This window comes from Manihot esculenta, chromosome 10 (genome assembly GCF_001659605.2).
Source record: "Manihot esculenta cultivar AM560-2 chromosome 10, M.esculenta_v8, whole genome shotgun sequence".
In the NCBI taxonomy this organism is placed as follows: domain Eukaryota; kingdom Viridiplantae; phylum Streptophyta; class Magnoliopsida; order Malpighiales; family Euphorbiaceae; genus Manihot; species Manihot esculenta.
The window spans coordinates 23,581,218-23,598,794 of NC_035170.2; positions in this window are offsets into that span (position 1 = coordinate 23,581,218).

Genomic DNA, 17,577 nt, shown 5'->3' on the forward strand with positions numbered 1-17,577 from the left:
TAATAGTTTATAATAATTATTTTTTCACTATAAATAGTGTGTATTTTAAAAAAAAAATTTATTTTTTTAAATTTATTTATCTATTTTTATTTTTTTTGCTGAATTATAAATTAAAAATAAATTTTTATTATTCTGATCCTAAAAATTTAATTTCAGAAAAATCTATTTAATTTTGAGTGGTTGTAAAATAAATCATTAAGAATGGTATCCAACACAGCTCATGTTTTATTATTCTATTATATTTTTTTGACAAACTTAAAGATTTAATCTTCATTCTTCAATGATAGGAAAAAATATTATCTTTTAATGATGTGAGAAAATAATTAAAGGTCTAATTCAAAATTTTGATTGTTAAATTTTTTTTTACGGTTAAAAGCTGATGGTCAACAATAAAATCAGATAAATTTATTATTATCAATGTTTTTATTTTTTTTTTTGAAATAGGTCAATGTTTTTATTATTATTATAAAGTTTACTACTCTTACATATGCTTGCATTTATTTAAGAATAATGCAATAAAAGAAAATAAAATAATAAATTGATAAAGACTTCTCTGAATTATGAAAAAAAAAATTATAAGACTGACATAAAATATTTAAAAGTATGGGATACTTTGCTAAAACTATGCTTATTGATCCTAATAAAAATGTTAAAATTTAATCACTCTAGCTTGATCATTATGCAAGATTCCACCAAATGAATTTTTATTATTTTGAAGATTTAAAAAATATATATATTTACATTGTATAAGAGTTGTTTTGTTTTTAACAAAAACAATAGAGTTTACAAAATTCTTAAATCTTTATACGTTTTGAAACAAGCACCTAAACAGTAGAAATTTGACCAAGTTTTGATTAGTGTCATTTTTTTTCTCTTCTGTTAGAGTTTAATAAGTATATAATTACAAAATTTATAAATGATAAATGGGTGATTATTTGTTTATATGTGAATAATATGTTTATATTTGACTCAAATTATAATATAACATGTGAAAATAAATATTTCTCTATTCATAAATTTGATATAAAATATATAAAGAAGCAAATATGATTTGGGTATTAAATTTGGAATGATAGTATAATTATATCGCAAGAGCATTAATATCGAATTTTTTCTAAAGAAATTTAGATATCTCAATGTCAAACTTGTGAATATCTCATCATATAATGCTAATTATAAAAAAAGAACAGATATGCTATTATTGCTGAATTTAGATATACGCATATTATTAGAAGATTTTGCATTTAATGAATTTTTCAGACTTTAGTTTATATTATGTAGATTGAGCATATTTACATATAATCTAATCATGATCGTTGGGCTACTTTAGTCAAACTTAAAAATTATTTGAGAAGTATTATGAGTTATGGTATTATATACATATATTAGAAGAATACAATAATATTAATTGGAATTTATATTCAAATGAGATAAAATTCAATAGTGATTATGTATTTAATCTAAATAGTGGTGCAATTACTTAGAAATCAACTATTATTGTCAAAACCACCATGGAGTCAGAGTTTATTGTTCTGGAATTAGATGATAACGAGGTTCAAGTAGCTAAGAAATTTCTTAGCAAATATTATGTTGAGAATAAAATCAATATCATTCGTGTATTGTGATTGCCAAACAGTAATAGCTATTGCAAAAAATAAAACTTTCAATAGTAAAAATAGACATATTCGTCTAAGACATGATATGGTTAAGTAGCTGCTGAGAAATAAAATTATATCTATTAATTATATAGAGTTAGAAATGAATTTGGCCAATTTTCTGATTAAACTTTTAAGAAAGAAGTTAATAAATAAAAGATCGAGGAGAATGAGACTTAGCCAATTTGAAATTAACAGAACCCAACTTTTATTATTGAAGATCCCATGAAAAAGGTTCATATGGGTGATAACTAAATCACTTGTTAGTTCTGTTAGCACTATTTAACATTATCCCTTCCTATGGTGTGAGAAGTACTAAACTGCATTAATAAGAGGATGATCTAAAAGTTCTTAATAATATTCATATAGCTTACGGGTCGTATATAAATTGCAGTATACACTTGACGATATCACTTATATAAGTTTAGAGTATGACCGCTTCTATGAGATTGTGGTATAATCTCTAGAGAACTTATTAACTATCAGGCATGCGGATGACCTATTAGTGTGCATATGGCCTTATTAGCATAAAACAGCGTTGACAATAAAATCTGTGGAGATAATAATATCTATGGAGTGTTATGAGATTGTGTTACCAAACCACTACAAGTCTATACCCGATTCAGTCATGGATCCAAGTCAAAACAGCCACATATTGAGTCTCTGAATTAGTCAAATATTTCAGTTATCTTTCAGCTGTCTTTTAGTTAATTGTTTTAATGATTCCCTATTTGTAGGAGGGTATTCCTTCACTTTTTATTTCATGTGGTTAGTTGAGGAGGGTGTTCCTCCATGTTGAAGTAGTGCTCCTTTGATGTAGGAAGCAGTTATACTTCGGCTGTATGAACGGAAACTTTTCCTAAGTTCTTCAGCTGTGATAGACATTCGTCGCGCTGCCTTCACATTTGCACCTCGTGCCAACCGATTGGTGAAGCGATTGAACCGTGAGGAGATGGAAGAAAGACAGAAAAAGAGACTGTGTTTTAGCTGTGATGAATAGTTTGTTCACGACCACCAATGTAAAAAGCTTTTCTGGATAGACTTGGTAGAGTACCGAAGAAATAGAGAATGCAAATTCTGATTCGAAGCTAGAACAACCGAGGATTTCATTTAACGCCATCATTGCAATTCAAAATCCTCAGTCCATGCGACTATAGGGATATTGGAAGGGGGGACAAGTCTTAATTCTAATTGATTCTGGCAGCACTCACAATTTTGTGTCTGCAACAAAAGTCGAGGAACTTGGTGCTGAAGTAAACGGACAGGATGGCTTGAAAGTTAATGTCGCCAATGGTGAGCAGCTGGACAGCCCAGGTATATGCAAGGGAATCCTAATTCTACTGGATTCCCACTCTTTTTCCGTGGACTTATTTATTTTGCCACTAACTGGTTTTGATGTGGTTTTGAGAGTTAACTGGCTTCAAACTTTGGGACCCGTTCTATGGGATTTTGCTGTCATAAGAATGTGTTTCTTTTAACAGGAAATCTTGATCGAATTGCAGGGCATGACTTCAATTCCCTATACAAAGCAATCTGATCTCCACAGTTTGCTGCTTTCCCTAAATTCTGAAATTCAACTACAGAAATTGTTGGCAGAATTTGCCTCTTTATTTAGTGCGCCAACCGGATTACCTCCTAGCAGGGCCTGTGACCACCGTATTCCTTTGGAACCAGGAGCAAAATGGTGGTTGTTTGACCATACCACTATCCACATGGGCAGAAGGATGAAATCGAAAAGCAGTGTGCAGCCATGTTGCAACAAGGTATAATCCGCCCAAGCCGATCACCATTCTCTTCTCCGGTGATCCTAGTACCAAAGGCAGACGGTTCTTGATATTTATGTGTCAATTACAAAGAATTAAATGCCAAAACCATTAAAGACAAATTCTCAATTCCTGTGATAGATGAGTTATTAGAAGAAATGGGTGGTGCTAGAATGCATCCTTCTGATGTCGAGAAAACAACTTTTTGGACGCATCACGACCACTTTGAATTCTTGGTAATGCCGTTTGGTTTGACTAACGCACCTTCAACCTTTCAGGCCTTAATGAATGAGGTATTTCAATCATACTTGAGGAAATTTGTTCTCGTTTTTTTTTTACGACATCTTGGTTTTTAGTCAGTCTTGGACAGAACACCTCCACCACTTACGACTGGTTTTTCAATTATTAGTGAAGAATAAATTATTCCTCAAATGCTCCAAGTGCGTTTTTGGCTAAACTCAAGTTTCATATTTTGGTCATATTATTTCTCATAATGAAGCCCAGGTGGATCAGTCCAAAATATCATCGATCCTAGATTGGCCCAAGTCCAACACAATTCGTGGTTTGAGAGGATTCTTAGGGCTTACGGATTACTACTGCAAAATTTATCCAAAACTACAAAATCATTGCCGCTCCACTCATAGCTATGTTGCGGAAAAACAGTTTTCGTTGGACTAAAGAGGCCGAGGCGGCATTCGACAAATTAAAAGAGGCAATGATATCAACTCCAATCTTGGTTCTCCCTGATTTTGAACTAACCTTTGTCATAGAATGTGATGCTTCAGGTACAGGAATCAGAGCTGTTCTGTTACAGCAAAACAAACCAGTGGCATACTTTAACCGTTCAATGGCAGTACTCCATCAGAACCTTCCGGCGTATAAAAGAGAGATGATTAGGTTGGTGAAGGCAATCAAACATTAGCATTCTTATCTCTGGAGTAGGTAATTTACTGTTCGAACGGACCACTACACACTCAAATATTTGTTAGAGCAGCACCATCTCTCTTCTTCTCAACAGCACTAGGTCAGTAAACTTATGGGCTTTTGTTTTACAGTTGATTACAAAGTTGGAAAATCCAACATAGTTGCTGACGCACTCTCTCGACGGGATGCTGATCAATCTGCCATCTTGGTAGTGTCTATGCCCCAACTAAGCCTGTTTGACGATATTCAAAAAGAGCAGCATGATTCAGAAGAAGTGTAGAAACGAATCGCTGCGATTCATACTGGAGCAGCCACTTCTAAATGGAGTTTTCAGAATGGTTTGCTCTTTTACAACAACATAATTTACCTTTCTCATAACTCCCCATCTATTCAACTAGTGGTCAGTGCTCTCCATAAACAGGGCCATGAAGGATACCAAAAAACCCTATACAAAATTACAAGGGATTTTTTTTTATTTGGAATGAAGCAATGTGTGAGAGATTTTGTGCGCTCTTGTGATACATGTCAGAGGCATAAAACAAAGACTCTGTAACCGGCGGTACTCCTTCACCCTCTCCCCATTCCAATGCAAGTTTGGGTTGATATCTCTATTGACTTCATCTATGAAATTCCAACTTCGCATGGGAAAAATGTACTGCTGGTAGTCGTTGACAGATTTTCAAAGTATGGGCATTTTCTGGCTTTGTCTCATTCATATACAGCGGTAAGTATTGCTCGCTCTTTCTTTGACAACATTTTTAAATTACATGGCTTGCCAGAAACTGTGGTCAGTGACATAGATGTGACATTCACAAGTTCCTTTTGGAAAGAACTTTTCCGTTTGAGTGGTACCAAGCTGTGTGTTTCAGTTTCTCTTATCACCCACAGTCGGATAGCCAAACGGAGGTGGTAAACCGCACCATTGAAATGTATCTTCGCTGTTTCATAAGTTCTACTCCGAACAAATGGATTGACTGGTTGTCCTGGGCTGAGTTCTGTTACAACACCAGCTACCATTCCTCTCTTAAAACTACTCCTTTCGAAATGGTTTATGGTCTTCCTCCTCCCAGATTATTGTCATATCTACCTGGTAGTTCCACCATTGAAGTTGTCGATACTGTTTTAAGGACAATAGATGAGATGCTGCTCTCACTTCGTGAAAACCTACTGCAGGCCTAGCAAAAAATGAAGCATACATATAATCAATCTCATCGCCCTTTGGAGTTTAAGATGGGGGATAAGTTTCTACTACGTTTACAGGCTTATCGTCAAACTTCAATTGCTAAAAGGAGGAATAAAAAACTTTCAGCATGATTCTATGGCCCCTTTGTGATAGTGGAACGGTCGGTTCCATGGCCTATAAGTTGGATCTTCCTGCCGATTCAAAGCTTCATCCAGTGTTTCATATTTCAAGTCTAAACCTTATCATGAAGGTTAGTTTACTCCTACACCATTGCTGCCATCTTTTTTGCTGCCAGAACCTATTCATCCTTTGGCCATTCTAGACCACCGTATTAAAGGAGGAAGTCAGGAGGTTCTCGTCCATTGGAATCATTATTCTCCTGCCAATGCTTCATGGGAGAAGGTACAGGCATTCTCCGCCAAATATCCAGATTTTCAGCTTGAGGACAAGCTTCCTTTGGGGGCGGAAAGTAATGTTACCAAATCACTGCAAGTCTATACCCGATTCAGTCATGGATCCAAGTCAAAGCAGCCACATATTGAGCCTCTAAATTAGTCAAATATTTCAGTTATCTTTCAGCTATCTTTTAGTTAATTGTTTTAATGATTCCCTGTTTGTAGGAAGGTATTCCTCCAAATTTTATTTTATGTGGTTAGTTGAGGAGGGTGTTCCTCCATGTTGAAGTAGTGCTACTTTGATGTATGACCACTTTTTATTTCATGTGGTTAGTTGAGAATGGTGTTTCTCCATGTTGAAGTAGTGCTCCTTTGATGTAGGAAGCAGTTATACTTCCTTTTTGTATTTAAGCAATAACATCAATAAAGAGGACAACTTCCAAACTCAGTTAAGTCTTGAGCGCTTTAAGTCTCAGAGGTTTCAAGTTTCCTCTTTTAGAGCCTGAATTGTTAATGATCAGAGGTTGTAAAAAGACTCTTAACCCAAACACTCAAACTCCTACTATACCCTTAGCCCACAAACCCATAACCAGATCCACAACCCGGGACCATAACAGATTGATGGGATATTAGCCTACCAAAAAGAGTTTTTTGCTCATAGAAGTAAAAGTTTCACCAATTACTATGTATGTTAAATCTTTTTAATTTAGGTTTGATTCATAGTCCAAAAAATACCAGATTCTAAACATATACCCTAAAATCTTAAATCCAGCAATGAAAAACCTTTTGAATCGAATTGATATTAAACCGGTCAATCGATTTCGATTTTTGAATTAGATCAAAATTTAGATTAAGAGGTCAGTTACAGTTATTTCTCCTGTAAACCAAAACTAGCCGATTTGAATTAGTGGTCTGGTTTGATTCTGGTTCAATTTTTTATTTTTTGAATAAATTATTTTAAAAAATTGTGTCACTTAAAATTAATACATACGCAAGTTAAATTATTAAATTATTAAATTTAAATTTATTTTTAACTTGGAAAAAGATATTATTTATATTTAAAGTAATATTATTTTATTTTTGTATTATATGAATATTATTTTTTTAATATCAACATGTAAATAGATACATTTTACCGTTTACTTATTTAATAAAATATATATTCAATAATTTTAAGATTTATATTTTTTTCTTTACCTTTTATTTAAATTTTTTATTTTTTTAAATTAAAATTGAATTAACCGTTTATAATTTGGATTTAATTAAAATGAGAATCGAAACTGTAAAAAATTAAAATCGTAATCGATTTAAAACCATATCCAAACTGTTAAAAAACTAAAACCATCTTGAACTGTTTTTAATCAATCCAATTTCGGTTCAATTCAAAAAATAAATAGAACCACTGATTTGGAATTGAAACGGAATTGGAACCATTTTATGGCCATGTCTATGACAACCACCTGCAAAGGTAAGAAATGAAGTGGCTAGTACTTAGAGGTAACCACTCCGATACTCAAATTAAAAAATATTCAAGTGGGCGAGTGAAATAAGAAATTTTAATAAACTTAAATGAATAATAGAATGTGTATCTTAAACCTATGTCATGGATTGCTTTTATACTATTATAAGAACATGTTAGTTAACATGCTCTTAAGAATTTGGAATGTATCAGCTAATGGATAAGAAATCTAGTTACTTTGTAACAACCCTCAATAGTAAAAAAATAGGTTTTAAGAAGACTCTGCCAATGCAAGAGCGGATTTTATCGAAACTGAATGTCTTGATAAATATCCCAAGAGACTAAGTCTCCACATTTCGAGTTCTCGATTCTTGATGTCAGAGCTTTATAATCACGACCATGTTATCACTTAGACCAATAAAAGATCACCGATTTGAACCATGTTTTGGACGAGTATTAAGTCATATCATAAGTCCTCACAATGGTATTTGATTCTTCAGATTTGAAATTTCACAGTTGGCGCCCATTATTTAGACACACAGTGCAACTAGATTGGACTCTTGTCTCTATGCCTTTTTACTTGTCCAAGACGCTTCGTTTAATCTTGCCTACTTATTTTGTCTATGATAGAGCCAAATTTAGACCCATTTTCCATATTGATATTTATGTTGATTTACATATTTTCTGCCTAATTTTGTGATTTTGATCTTATTTTGCAGAAAATGGAGTAAAATGGTAATTTGGCAAAAATGGTCTTAAATCTGCCCAAAAGAGAGCAAGACTGCACAAGCATGGTTTGCCCAAACCAAAGTGAAGCTAAAATGAAGGAGAAAACTGATGAACTGACTGACCAGACTATTTGCCCAAGACTGTTTGGGCAAACAGCGGAGCAAGACAAAAACAAGGACCAGGCACGCGGACAACAGCCACGACAGACAGCCTATTTGCCCAAACAACGTCGGGCAAACAGCACCAGCAACCAGAAAACCAGCAGATCTGCAGAATTTGAAGACCAAGTCAAACACGAGTCTTGTTGCACTCCAATCACGTGGGACAGCTCAGTAACACATAATTCCACCTCAGCAATCTCTCCTACATATTTGGGAAGCTAAAAATCAAAAACACAAAAATACCCTCCAAGAATCCAAGTCCAAATAGGAAAAGGAGTCCCAATTCAACAAGGAAATCCTAAGGCAGCCAATCCAACCTATAAAAGGACCAGCAAACCAACAGAAGAGGCATCTTGGCATCTAGGGATCAACACACATTCTCGGCAGAACCACTCCAGCAGCTGCGCACCCCTTGCGCCAGCCCTTCTCCCCTCCTTTTTTGCTTTCTTTCTTTTATTTTTGTATTAGTTTCAGCCATGAGTGGCTGAAACTCTTTTTCTAGTTGAAGAATAAGGTGAAACTTTGGTTGTTTATGGATTGGGAGATCTGAACATGTTATGTTAATCTTTTATTTATCAATATTTATGCAATTTGATGTTGAATTCTATTATTGCTTTGTTATTTAGATCAATAGGGCCCATTGATTCTTGATTGCAAAGTGATAATTTGTTAGTTTGAATAGTTTGAAGTCCGTAATTGCTTGAATTATTCAAACACAAGTAACCCTTGGTGTAAAAATCTAGGAAATTGCATAATCTAGCAATATCACCATGCGTTTGGGTAGCTAGAATTAGGTCTCTCTATCTCTTAACGCAATTGACAGTTGTTTGTTGCCTAAGGCCCAAAGACGTTCTTTGACAACTTGTTGGTTAGTGATTAATTATAGGACGTTCCCTAATTAATCTATGCTTAAGGAGGGATTTGGTTGGTGAGAAGCGTCTTCCACCTCCATAACTAATTTATTGAATCAAATAAAAGAATCTTTGTGTCAACGATCAATCCCAACAACTAAAGTGGATCCAACTCTTCAACTAGGCTTTTCTCATTATTGATTTCTCTTTACTTTATTCTTTACTTTACTTACTTGCTTTTAATTCTAGTTTAACTCAACAATATCAAAATCCCCCTTTTTATATTATTGTCTTTTATGTACTTGGTCTTAACAAGAAAAATAAGTAAGTATCAATTCCCTGTGGATTCGATCCTTTTGCCACTATCTACAGTTGTAAAATTGTTGATAATCAAAAATGTTATTTTTGACCGGCCTCGACAACCGCGAGTCAAAAATTAGCGCCGTTGCCGGGGAATTGATTTAACTTATTTGTTTTTCTTTCACGACCATATCTGAACTCAAGAAATTGATTCATGGCTGCGGTAAGTACATCTGCTATCCCTTTTCAGCTTTCTGAACTGACATCTTTTATGAAAGATTTTGCCATAGGACTAGTTCAACAGGCTCAACAATTTCAGCCACCAAGGCCATGTAGGATCTGTGCATATGTGGGACACTCAATTGATCAATGTCCTACACTTTATGAGTATGACCAACCAGTGCATGCATTTGAAAGATACAATACTCATCAAGTACATGCATTTGAAGGATTCGATAGCCAGCCAAGACATGATCCCTACCTTGATACATACAATCCATATTGGGGAGACCATCCGAATTATGACTATGCTAGGGCTGACCACTACCAGAACTATCAAGGAAATCAAGCCCAAACAGCACCTCCAAGTTCCAACATGCACCTTGATGAAGAGATAATGAAGACATTGGCGATTTCTGGGCAAAGTCTCCAACAGCAAATGGATCAAATGGCCACCAGATTGAATGCACTCATGTTAAGAAGAGAGGAAGAGTTTCAAGATGATGAAAATTCACAAGTGTAAGAACAAGCTACTGAAGAAAAACAGCTAGAAAACTGTTTGTCCGAATAAACTGGTCAAACAGAACTTGTTGATGATTTAGATATCATTGATTGTTTGAGCCAATAAATTTTTGATATAAATCAAAATGATATGCTAACCAATGATTTTTGTAGGGAGGATAGCCAAGAAGATGAAAGAAGCCAAGGAGAGCTGAAATGCACAGCAATGGACTGCTGCCTACAGCAAACAGACTGCTGTTTGCCCAAACAGACTGGGCAAACAAGCAGACAGAAGGCAGAACAGGCAGACTGCTGTCTACCCAAACAGCCAGCAAAGGTAGAACAAGCAAGCCCCTGTTTGCCCAAATAAGTCTAGCAGCCAGTTGAGAATGATGGCAGACTGCCCAAGTCACTCCAGCAAGCAGAAAACAGGATGCCCACACCAGTTGGGCAAACAGCTTCGACAGAACACTGTTCACCTAAAAAACCAACAGAAAAGCATCAAGCAGATTGCTGTTTGCCCAAACAGCATGAGAGGGCAGAGTCCAGCACAACCAGATTGCTGGCACAGGTAAGTTGCTGTCTGACCAAACCACCAGCGGAGGAAAGGAAAGAAAAAGCTTGTTTGCTCGAACAAGCTATGCAGATTGTACAAGAAGATTGCTGTCTGCCCAAACAACAAGTCAAGGCAGAATCCTATTTGCCCAAACAACATGAAAGGGCAGAATCCAGCACAACCAGATTGCTAGAACAGGTAAGTTGTTGTTTCACCAAACCACCAGCAGATGAAAAGAAGACAACAGCTTGTTTGCCCGAACAGGTCCAACACCAAACACAGAAATATTGCAGCCTATCCAAACCACTTCAGCAAGCTGGAAACAATTTGCCCAGATCAGTCGAGCAAGTAACCTTGACGAAATGCTATTCACTCAAGCAGCCAGCAAAGGACCATGAGGAAAGTTATTGTTTGCCCAAACAACAAGAGAAAGCAAAATCCAGTTCTCCCAAGCTGCTGACCCAGAAAAATTGTTGTTCACCCGAACAGCAGGAGAAAGGAGAACCCAGCTTTTCCAAACAGCAGAACACACAAGCAGCAAGCTGTCCATCTGAACAGCAAGACAAGGCAAAATTTTGTTTTCCCGAGCATCAAATCTCCATACAGCAACTTCTAGAATATGCAAGCCACCTCCATGAACATTCATTCCATACCCAATGGAGGCTAAAACCCCCTATGATGGAAGTAGTGGAAGAGGTTCCACTAAATCATCCTCCATAGGAACAAAACTTGTTGGTAAAAAAAAAAAAAAATAGAGATATGTGATTGTTTGCCCAAATAGCCAGGGCAAACAAAACCAGTTGTGCAGGAACCAATGCCTTAACCCATTCCAAATTTTAGTTCTTTTGCAGGTTGAAGCTGCTTGTCCAACCTGTTTGCCCACACAAGCTGGACAAACAGCAAAGATGACTTAGAAAAAGGATGGCATACTGTCTGCCCACACAGCAAGTCACCTGTTCGACCAAGCCTGTGTGCCCACGCAACTGGGCAAACAGCAGGCCAGTGCGAGAGAAAACCGCTAGACCATACTTCAGATCATTGTGAGACCACACGGTTTGCCCACGCAAGCTGGGAAAACACCCAAGGCAGCAAAAGCGACAAAGAAGAAATCTTAAACAGGGCAGTACCTTCTTCATCTATATTCAATATTCTATTATGCCCTTTCCATGACAAATCTTCTTCTTTCCAAAACTTCTTGCTGCTGCACAAAATGGGCAGCCCCCTTTTGCATTTTTCTGCTGTCCCACTGCATGACAGCATAATAGGACATCACACAACAGCACCAGCAGTCCAAACAGCAGCATACCACGCTGTCTGCCCACACAAGCTGGGCAAACAACTACAGCAGATCAGCAGAAGGCAGCCCAGCGCGCTTACCAGCCAGCAAACCCTTCATCACCAGCACAACAACCACCAGCAACTCAGCCAGCAGAGGCAGACCGCTTGGACAGAATTGAGGCTTGAATTGCCCACATGGAGAGCATGCTAGAGTTGCTGGTACAGCACATCCTGCCACTTGCACATAGAAATACCTGAAGCATCCAGTTGTTTGCCCAAACAGCTTGGGCAAACAACCACACCAGGGAAGTATCAGTTTTTCACTTGAACTTTAATTTTTCCATACATTGAGGACAATGCATGAGTTAGGTGTGGGGGTGCATATCTCTGAATTTTGATGCCTCTTGCATTCTTTTTGATTTCTTTTATGCTTTAATTCTAATTATTACACATTAGGTGAATTTTTTTTTCATTTTTGCTTTAAATTTACATTCACACACATGTAGCCACAGTTTTTCTGTTTTGGTTTGCTTTACTCAAAATACATAGGCTATGTTGAATGAGCTTCCTTTCCATGACCCCATTGATGTAATAACTCTTTAAACCTAAGTTGAATCAATTGCACTGAGTTATATTCATTTTTGGGAATTGCTTTCTGAATTGAATCTTTGAGCTTGCCATGGTGAAAAATATATTTATGGACCTTATTAGAGAGATTAAATTGAAAATTGTGTGAATAAACTTAATATGACTTGATCTAGCAATTGGTGTTGATTTGCCCAAATCATTGAGAGAAAGGAAATTCAGCAAAGGCAAAGACCTCAAAAGCACAAATCAAAAAAAAAAAAACTATTCCAATGGTCAAAAGACTATGAACAGAGCTAGTAGCCACTTGGACAAGTGACCAACTGAAAATATAAACTTTCACATCAATAGGTTGGTGACTTGTTCAAGCAAGATTAAAAGTGCAAAAGCCTGAATAAAGTACTTCAAGGTAAGGGCAAGTCACTCTGAAAGCTAAGAAAAGTCTTAATCAAACAATATGTGCATGTATGGTCTCTCTTGAGGAAAACAAATCCTAGCCATGGTAAGTAAAGGGAAACAAGAAAAGAAGGTGGGTAACCTTGGTGCATATATTCTTCACTGCAATGATTCAAAGTAGGGGTCTAGGGTTAGAAGTTTAAGTAGAAATAAGGATCAAGTAGCAAAAAAAGCTTGTTTGACTAAGTCTGTTTGCTTGAGGACAAGCAAAGGGTTAGGTGTGGGGATATTTGATAGAGCCAAATTTAGACCCATTTTCCATATTGATATTTATGTTGATTTACACATTTTCTGCCTAATTTTGTAGTTTTGATCTTATTTTGCAGAAAATGGAGTAAAATGGTAATTTGGCAAAAATGGTCTTAAATCTGCCCAAAAGAGAGCAAGACTGCACAAGCATGGTTTGCCTAATTTGTTTGCCCAAACCAAAGTGAAGTTGAAATGAAGGAGAAAACTGATGAACTGACTGACCAGACTGTTTGTCCAAGACTGTTTGGGCAAACAGCGAAGCAAGACAGAGACAAGGACTAGGCACGCGGACAACAGCCACGACAGACAACCTGTTTGCCTAAACAATGTCGGGCAAATAGCACCAGCAACCAGAAAACCAGCAGATCTGCAGAATTTGAAGACCAAGTCAAACACGAGTCTTGTTGCACTCCAATCACGTGGGACAGCTCAGCAACATATAATTCCACCTCAGCAATCTCTCCTACATATTTGGGAAGCCAAAAATCAAAAAGACAAAAATACCCTCCAAGAATACAAGTCCAAATAGGAAAAGGAGTCCCAATTCAACAAGAAAACCCTAGGGCAGCCAATCCAACCTATAAAAGGACCAGCAAACCAGCCGAAGAGGCATCTTGGCGTCTGGGAATCAACACACATTCTCGGCAGAACCACTCCAGTAGCTGCGCACCCCTTGCGCTAGCCCTTCTCCCCTCCTTTTTTGCTTTCTTTCTTTTATTTTTGTATTAGTTTCAGCCATGAGTGGCTGAAACTCTTTTTCTAGTTGAAGAATAAGGTGAAACTTTGGTTGTTTATGGATTGGGAGATCTGAACATGTTATGTTAATATTTTATTTATCAATATTTATGCAATTTGATGTTGAATTCTATTATTGCTTTGTTATTTAGATCAATATGGCCCATTGATTCTTGATTGCAAAGTGATAATTTGTTAGTTTGGATAGTTTGAAGTCCGTAATTGCTTGAATTATTCAAATACAAGTAACCCTTGGTGTAAAAATCTAGGAAATTGCATAATCTAGCAATGTCACCATGCGTTTGGGTAGCTAGAATTAGGTCTCTTTATCTCTTAACGCAATTGACAGTTGTTTGTTGCCTAAGGCCCAAGGACGTTCCTTGACAACTTGTTGGTTAGTGATTAATTACAGGACGTTCTCTAATTAATGTATGCTTAAGGAGGGATTTGGTTGGTGAGAAGCGTCTTCCACCTCCATAACTAATTTATTGAATCAAATAAAAGAATCTTTGTGTCAATGATCAATCCCAACAACTAAAGTGGATCCAACTCTTCAACTAGGCTTTTCTCATTATTGATTTCTCTTTACTTTATTCTTTACTTTACTTGATTGCTTTTAATTCTAGTTTAACTCAACAATCTCAAAACCCCTCTTTTTATATTATTGTCTTTTATGTACTTGGTCTTAACAAGAAAAATAAGTAAGTATCAATTCCCTGTGGATTCGATCCTTTTGCAACTATCTACAATTGTAAAATTGTTAATAACAAAAAATGTTATTTTTGACCGGCCTCGACAACCGCGAGTCAGTCTAGGTTTAGCTTGACAAGCTATCTGACTTCTTTGTCATTTTTTTTATCCATATTAATATATATGTTCATTAGTCATTTAGAAGGGTATAATTTCTGTACTTGCCTCGACCATCCCTGCCTCGCAACACTGGATAACTTTCCCTTTCACTTTCATGGTTTCACCTGTTTAATTTCTAGGTCTTATTCTGACTCGTCCTCTTGTCCTCTCTCAGTGCTTGTATTTCGTGATCCAGTTATATGTACTTCTGGGCCTTATCTATCAGCTGCTGATAAGTGACCGCCATATTCTTTATTAGGGAATCCATGAACTTTATGTTCTTGGTTCTTTTTTTTTTTTAATGCTTCCAAGCTATCTTTATGATTCAAAATCCTCTACTTGTATAGCCTCAACATTGAATCGTCAAATAAAGCTCCTTAGAAACTCACCCTCACCTTGACAGATCTTTCAGAGGTCAGAGAAGAGTTTCTTAAAAGGTTTGCATATAATGAATTTAAATTTAATGCCTACAGCAAGCTGAGTAAAGTTATTAATAGAATCTGAGTTGAGGTACTAGTATCATTTTTGGGCCATACAGGTAGATGGAAAGACTTGTCATATGACAAAGTCATTGACGTCTTGCAGCTGCATCGTAGTTCTAAAAATGGCTAAATGACTCTTAGGATTCAAAGTTCTATTATACTTGTCCAAACTGGATAACTTAAATTTCAACAAGAAGGTTTTTGTTAGGATTTCCTCGGATAAGAGCAGGACATCACCCAAGTCATACTCTTTCTCATGCTCCTTTTGATATCTCTGGACAACTCACACTAGCTTTCAATCCACACTCATTGGAGTTTCTTCCGAGGACTCCTCATATTCAACTTTGCCATTTCCTTTAGAATGGGCATGGGATTATTCTTCCCAAGTCTTTGGCATCCTTTAAAAGGTCTCCTCTTGCAAACTGGCCCTTGAGAAGCTCCTCTCAAGCTTTATATTGCTCAAGACTCGGATGAGATTAGAGGTGTACAATGAGTCAATTCAGTTTTGAACTGAAACAAAATGAACTGAAAAAATAAAAATATTTATTTTTACAAATTGAATCAAACCAAAAATAGCACTTAAACCTATCAAACTGAATCGATAAAACCAATAAGTAAATGCAATTCACAGAATCACCATACCATAGAAACTTCCTCAAAAATTGAGTAAAACTCCCCCTAAATCATCAATATCAATCAATTTTACAATAGAATCTCAATTAATCAAACATTTCATCAACAGAAACCCAATCACTACAATAACCCAATTAATTATAAAAAAACAATAGTACAACAAGTGGATCTTCATTTCCAAGTCCTCGACTCAAGCTATCAAGCAATGGTGCTTCAGCTTAACAATCCGACAACATATTGGCCTTTGACCTCTTTATAATGAAATCAAGAAAAGAAAAAGTTTTTGAAAAAAAAAAGGTAACAGATTAGAAAGAAAAGAAGGGATGAGTTAATGTATCGGTTAGTGGACAAAAAATCTCATAATGATTTTAATTGGTATGATTTAATACTCGTTTAGTTGAATATTAGTAAGAGTCATTCCTAAAATTAAAATTATGTATAAATTTGATTCTGTATAAATTTTTTATTGATTTTCTTCCATTCAGCTCTAAATCCTAACAATCATACATACCCTCAAATTAGAGAAATTGTCTGGTACCGTTGTTTTTTTTTTTTTTTTTTTCAGGAGCTAAGGTACAGACGTAGAAAAGTTGAGAGTAAAATCTAAAAATTTGAGTAGAGTGGCATGATTTAGTTTAAATCGAAAAAATTAATCGAATTAAATTAATTTTAAAATTTATTCAATATTTAGTTCAAACTGAAAAAATTGATCAAACTGAATTAGTTTTAAAATTTAATTTGATTTTTTATTCAATTCGATTCGGTTCGATTTTTAATTATAAAAATTTTAATTATTTCGGTTCGATTTGATTTTAATAAGAAAAAATAGAAAAACCTGAACCCAATTGATTAATGATAATAATATATTATTTTTAATTTTCTAGAGAAATTAAATTATATTAAAATTAAAATATTTTAATTAAATTTTAAAATATTAAAAATAAAGTATAAAAAATAAAAAAATTATTAAAAATTAAAATCGATCAAACCGAACTGAATCGAATCGAATCAGACCGATTCGATTCGATTTCTAACTAAAATCGATTTGATTCGATTTTCATAAATACTAAAATTTCGATTTTCAATTTATTCAGTTCGATTTAATTTTAAATTGAACTGATCGAATACTCGCCTCTACCGTTGAGTGTACAACTGTTCTCGAAAAATTAATTAATATTTTGAAGAGGAAAGAAAAAAAAAAAGCGTCTTGTTTTTGGGTTCTCCCTTGATTTTTTCTATTTTTTACTTTAATTTTCTTGTTTTCTTTTCTTTTTTATTTTTTCTTTAATTTATTTATATTCCTCTCCTGTTTTTGGCAACAATAGCCTCCATTCTTTCTGATTTATTTTCATTAAAAATGGTCGGTGGTGTTTATTTTTTAATTTGCTGTTTATTTTTTTTTTTAAATTTTATTGTTCACCGCGAGAATTGTTATCTGAATCTGGATGAGAGCTAACGACTTTGATATTATAATAATTAAATTTAGATTTATTTCACATAAAAATAAAAAATTTATATTTAAAATGGTTATAAATTAAACCTTTAATTTTAGATGATAAGATTTTATCTAGGGAGAGCATAAATCGGTCTGAATTAAAAAATTGAATCGAATCG